Source organism: Lepidochelys kempii, chromosome 3 (genome assembly GCF_965140285.1).
Source record: "Lepidochelys kempii isolate rLepKem1 chromosome 3, rLepKem1.hap1, whole genome shotgun sequence".
Taxonomy (NCBI): Eukaryota; Metazoa; Chordata; order Testudines; family Cheloniidae; genus Lepidochelys; species Lepidochelys kempii.
This window is the reverse complement of record NC_136382.1, coordinates 205,801,534-205,807,558: the sequence shown is the minus strand read 5'-3', so window position 1 is coordinate 205,807,558 and position 6,025 is coordinate 205,801,534.

The window sequence follows — 6,025 nt, the reverse complement described above, 5'->3', positions numbered from 1 at the left end:
GAGCATTCGTGATTGTCCTCTGATCCAACCGGCTGGTATTCTGTTGGGATCATCATTGACCCCATCATAATAACCCATTGGTGGGCCTCCAACCTCACAAGGTAGCATCTTCTATCCAGAGCAGACTCTGCCAGAGGTTGCCACAAAAGGCTACATATGGACATGACTGGCTGGAGCAACAGGGATATGGAGATATGCGCTGATCCTTCGTAGTGGTCCGACACAAAAGGGAAGAAGATCTGACAATCAAAGCTGTCTAGAGGATTTGGACATTCCATTGTCATTATTTGAATTGGACATCCAAATCCCATTAGGCATCTTTGAAAATCTCAACCCAATAGATCTAAAGCGTGACAAAAATAGAAAATACAACGCATGTGCCACAAGGAGCTTTTCTCCCAAACTCGACACCATGGCGTTTCCTGACATTTGAGCATTTAAATTCATAACCTAAACACGAGCATGTGAAATGGGGGGTGGGGCTTGTTATAAGAAAGGTCTTGAGGAACGGTAGGATGGCCCAGCGGTTAGGGCCACCCTGGGACTCAGGAGCCTGGGGTTTCATTCCCTGCTCTTCTTGGACTCTCCCGTGTGACTTCGTCTTGGTTATTCAGTGTTTTTGGGCCTCAGATCCCCATCTGTACAACAGGGATGTTGCCTCACACGGGTGTTGTGAGGATAAGCACAGTAAAGATGGCAGGCAAGGAGGACTCTTATGAGAACAGCAGATGGGGAGTGCTACACTGGGCATTTGCTATAATTTAGCACTGTGGTTCTCAACCAGGGTTACGCGTAACCCTAGGGGTATGCAGAGGTCTTCCAGGGGGTACCTCAACTCATCTAGATATTTGCCTAGTTTTACAACAGGCTACAGAAAAAGCACCAGCAAAGTCAGTTCAAACTGAACTTTCATATAGACAATGACTTGTTTATACTGTTCTATATACTGTTCTATATACTATACTCTGAAATGTAAGTACAGTATTTATATTCCAATCCATTTATTTTATAATTATATGGTAAAAATGAGAAAGTCAGAAATTTTTCAGTAACAGTATGCTGTAACACTTCTGTATTTTTATGTCTGATTTTGCAAGCAAGTCATTTTTAAATTAGATGAAACGTGGGGTGCGCAAGACAAATCAGATCATGAAAGGGATACAGTAGTTTGGAAAGGTTGAGAACCACTGATTTAGCAAAACCATCTTACCTACCGGTCACAAACTAATATCACCTGGCTAGCTGATAGTATTATACCGATTGCACTAATACTTCACCTTTAATTTGCAGATCTCAGAGCTATACAACTGGAGCACCCTATGATGAAATGCTCTGTGCTAGCCAAGACCGATTTAGCATAACCAATATTAACTAACAAATCCACTTTATCCTTTAAAATCTCTCCAATTAGCCAAGCAGGTATTCAGTCATTCTGCTTGTAATGCATTTTGTGCTGATCTCCTGTAGTATCCTGGATAATTACAAGTTATGTCATTAATTAGGGCAGTAAATGAGCACTCCCTTTCTGCTCATAGCAAAGCTGTATAGGTAGAAAGACACCAATATTTGAAGTAAATAGCTAAGGCTTTGAAAGAAGACTCTCTGGTGTTCACGGTATTGGTTCAGTGAGTTAATCATCCACATTCCCAGCCTTTCATGACCTGGCAACTCAGCAGGTTCATCAAATCCTTAGGCAATGGACTGATTCTCTTCTCCCTTGCACCCGTTAACTCCACTGATTTCAGTTGAGTTTTCCATGTAAAGAAAAAGAGAGCGAGACCTCCTTTTTTGAGATCTCAACCCCCTTATTACTTATGTGTATTATTATTTTGACACGAGAGAACCTGTACACAGCTTAGACCAGTGCAGAGGCCTCTGTGTATGCTTCCCTGCAGATTTCCAGGGATTTAGCACAGACTGTTTAGGCTTTATAATTTTGGAGGACAATGCATCCATCATTTTGGAACCTGCAAGTGATGTGGATGGGAAAACAGTTTATACTGATAATCACAGTAATAATTAGAATCAAGCATAGGTGTAGTTTGATTTCTATATGTGGGGGGCGGGGCAGATCCAGTCAGGCCAACAGGGCCACATGTGGATGGGAAAATTCCACACCTGCCAGAAGCTTGCAGTTTGGGGGAGGGGACAATGTCCCCCCCAAAAACTACGCCCGTGAAATCAAGTTAGAAAAAAGCCCTACATTAGCTATCTCTATAGGAATTAACTGATTCAGCAAAGCACTTCAGCACATGCTTAACTTTAAGCCCATGTTTAAATCCAGCCTCTACTCATCAAAGCTCTCAAACAGGAATTTAAGAGCTTTGGTGAACAGGGGTAGATTTGCTCCCACGCTTAAGGTTAAGCACATATTTAAGAGATTTGCTGAACCATGGCCTCAGACTGGGTGGTGCCATAGGAAAGACTTATACAGCACACATCAGTGGTCTTATTTCTGTAGATGAAGGTCAAACTTCTGTGGTTATCCTACTCGATCTATCTGCAGCCTTCAGCACAGTAAACCACAAGAGACTATTGACTGTCCTATCAGTCTTGGTAGGTATGACCAGCATAGTTAGGGTGACCAGATAGCAACAGTGAAAAAACAGGACAGGGGGTGGAGAGTAATAGGCGCTTATATAAGAAAAAGGCCCAAAAAACGGGACATCTGGTTACCCTAAGCTTAGTTCCAAACTGACTGATACCAGAATAAACTTAGAAGAAAAAAGAATCCGGGGACCAAGAGCAAAAAGCTGAGCCCACTTTGGCTTCTAGGCTTATGCCTTTCTTATTTTATTGTATTTCAGGGCCTAGATAATCTGGTGATTTGTGCTCCATAAATACCAAAGAGAGAAAGAAAGAGATTGCAGCTCTTCAGTGCTTCCTGCCTCTTGTATTTGATCCCCATTCTACCCTCCTCAGCTACAATTAAAATGATTTCATAAAGATAAAGCAGTACAAAGCATTTCACGTTATGAGCCATCTCCTATAATGTGCTCACTAGAACTGGTCGGAAAAAAGTTTGACAAAACTTTTCATTGGAATTTTCAGATTCATTGAAAATGAGCTGTTTGGTGGGAACAGTTCAATTTCAACAAAGTTCCAACAGACCTCAGACAGTGGCCTGCTGAGCTCCCTGGGCTCCACCCGGCTGGCTGCCATGGAGCAGGGAGCCTTGAAAGCCCAGCTGCTGACTGAATCTGACATAATTCCTGTCATTTCCACAGCGGCCCATTAGGATATTGGATATAGCAGCAGTGATATTGGCCAGACTCTTGTTAACTTGACAACAAGAGTCAGGTCAGTTTCACTGCTAGCCCAGTAGACACCTCAGACACCCATCCTCTATAAGGAGTCCAGGGGCAGTTTTTGTTAAAAGACGGTGACAACGTTTTCTAAAATAATTTGAACCTGCTGATTTCAAAAATGGCTGTTACCAAGGTGAATTTTGATGTTTAGACTCTCAAACTTGCCAATAAATATGGCCACCAACATTCACCGAAAATGTTTGATACACCAACAGCCTGTGCATGAACGGGTCAGCAAAATCAAGCTGTTTGACATCATTCTTTTTCAGCCTATTAAGAACAGAAATGAGAAGAGACACGTCATGGTATTAACACCTATTATATTGAACTTTTTTTACACTAAACTTTTTATAGCATTTAGTTATCCATAGGTCATAATATTAGAAATAAGTTAATCAGACACAGAAGTTATTTTTCCTGTAATGTGAAATCATTTTCTTGCAGGCTAAGTATTTGTTTTTATAGTACATAATACTTTGTAGTTAGAACAGAATTAACACAGAAGTGATGGGTTTTTGTTTGTTACAAATAGACAGTGCACCAGTAGTTAGATGAGATGTTGATTTATGATACTCATATTGGTTACAATTGTAGGTAAACCATGCAAGTGGTAGTAAGTCTCAAGAGATCCATGCCAGTTTCCCACAGTCTCTGCATTATTTGCCAAGAGCTGCATGAAGCAGGTGAACAAGAATTGCACAGAATAAAGGAAGCAACAGCCGTTGAAATGAAACTGCAAGATGGCAAATACAGAGAAGCCATTGACAGAACTGAGTTCATCTTTCAGTCAGAACAGACAGTGACAGTCATGTGGCTTAGAAATTGCTATGCCCAATACACTGACAAAGGCAAAATCCAGAGGTTGCAGAAAGAAAGAGCATCTGCAACTGATGCATCACATGTGGGGGGTTGTGGCAATCCCTAAAGACACCAGTGTCTTTAATACAAGAAAGTCCAGTTCTGTGAAACCTACGGACGGAAGATGCTTCATGTTTTGTCAAGAAGTGCACCTTAAACAGATACTCATCTCTATAACTACATTCAAGATGAGAGCACAGCTAATGAAGGCAGCTGTATTTGACCACAAAATGAGTGTTCGTTTCGCTGGAATAAATAACCTCATAGCTGCTGAAGACAAGTACCACCTGACTTGCTACATCCCATTTATGAGGTCTGTGATAAAGAAGAGTGAGGGCACCAAAATTACTGACACAGCAACGCTTTGGCTTCAAAATGAGCTTCAGCATGCAGCAAAATCAAGGCCAGGTTTTGGAGCATCCTGAGGTTTGGCATCATGACTGAAATCTTTCAAAGGAAACCAACATTGAAATTCTACACTCCTGTATCAGTTGTGGATCATCATAGAAGGAAAAATGCCAAGCTCAGATGTGGGATTTATTTCATTTCATTGCCTGATCTGTCTTCTGCTGAGAGACAAACACTCTTTGTTCCAGACAACTATAAATATGTACCCATCTCGCAAATGGCCATCCCCATTTACCATCCCCAAGAGACATATTTCTGTCACTGGTACACGTTGCATTGAAAGTTCAGTGAGATACTTGGTCACGCCCTGGCCAAAGAGGTTTGAGTGTCAGTGAGGATGATGCTTGCATTCCACACAGCCTCCACCTGCTATTTGAAGGCTGACCTCTTCCTGAGCGGGATATTGATGGAGAATGTTGAGAAACAAGAAGCAGTGACACTCGAGGTGCTTAGCTCAAGACATTTTATATAATGTGGGTGATGGAATGAAATGGACACCAAAGCATATTGGTTTTGGCTGCCCCCTCCCTGAGGCAAAGTCAAGGCAACTTGTTCCGCTTTTCCGTAAAGCTGGCCACTGCATTAGTTACAAAGGAATCCTGAAGCTGGACATAGCCCCAGCAGAGAAAATCCTACAAGCTATGGATGCTGAGAACAGTGCTGTTATTCCTCCCCGTTCCCAGGAAGATTGTTCACTATACAGCCAACAATATTGACATTAACGACGCTTCTCTGGATGGGAAAAACACATTCCATGCAACCCAAGTGGTTGCTGGCAAACAGGGCTTGCCCTTGATCTGATGTTGAGTGGTTTAAAGCCCTCAGACAAAAGCACACTCAATGTTCCCGATGCAATCTACACACTCGTATCAGCCGAGGTGAGAAATGGTAACGCTAAACCAGTATTCAAGGGCCGTGTTTGCAAAGAGCGGTACTCTGAAGCCGAAGAAAACTTCAAAGCTGCAGTGCAGGCAAAAAGCTTCTGAGACAGCCTTTATAATAAACATCAAAATGAGACCCCAAGATGTGGATGGACACATTTCAGCCAATTGCACATGACAAAAGAACCAGAAATAACTGTGATTGGATACTTGCCAATCATTCAAGCCTCTGTTCATGAGCTAGACACCCTCAATACTGTTGTAGGAAGGTTCAAGCGTGTCATCCGTGCTTGGGCAGCAGCATGGGGTTCTAACTGTTGATGAAACTCTGTACTGTAAACTGATGGAACTAAAATGGGCCACACCAGAGTACAGAGAGAGTTGCTTACTCCATGATTAGGAAGCCCCCATAGCTCAATAAACTTTCAAAAATGTATAGGCCAGCTGACACAAGCATCAGATGCCTGGATTGAAAGTAGAGTTCTTGGCCTAAACTCAGCAGAACAAGCTATGAATGGCATGTCACATGCTAGGGTGATGGAGGCCCACAAACTGACATTTCAAACACAG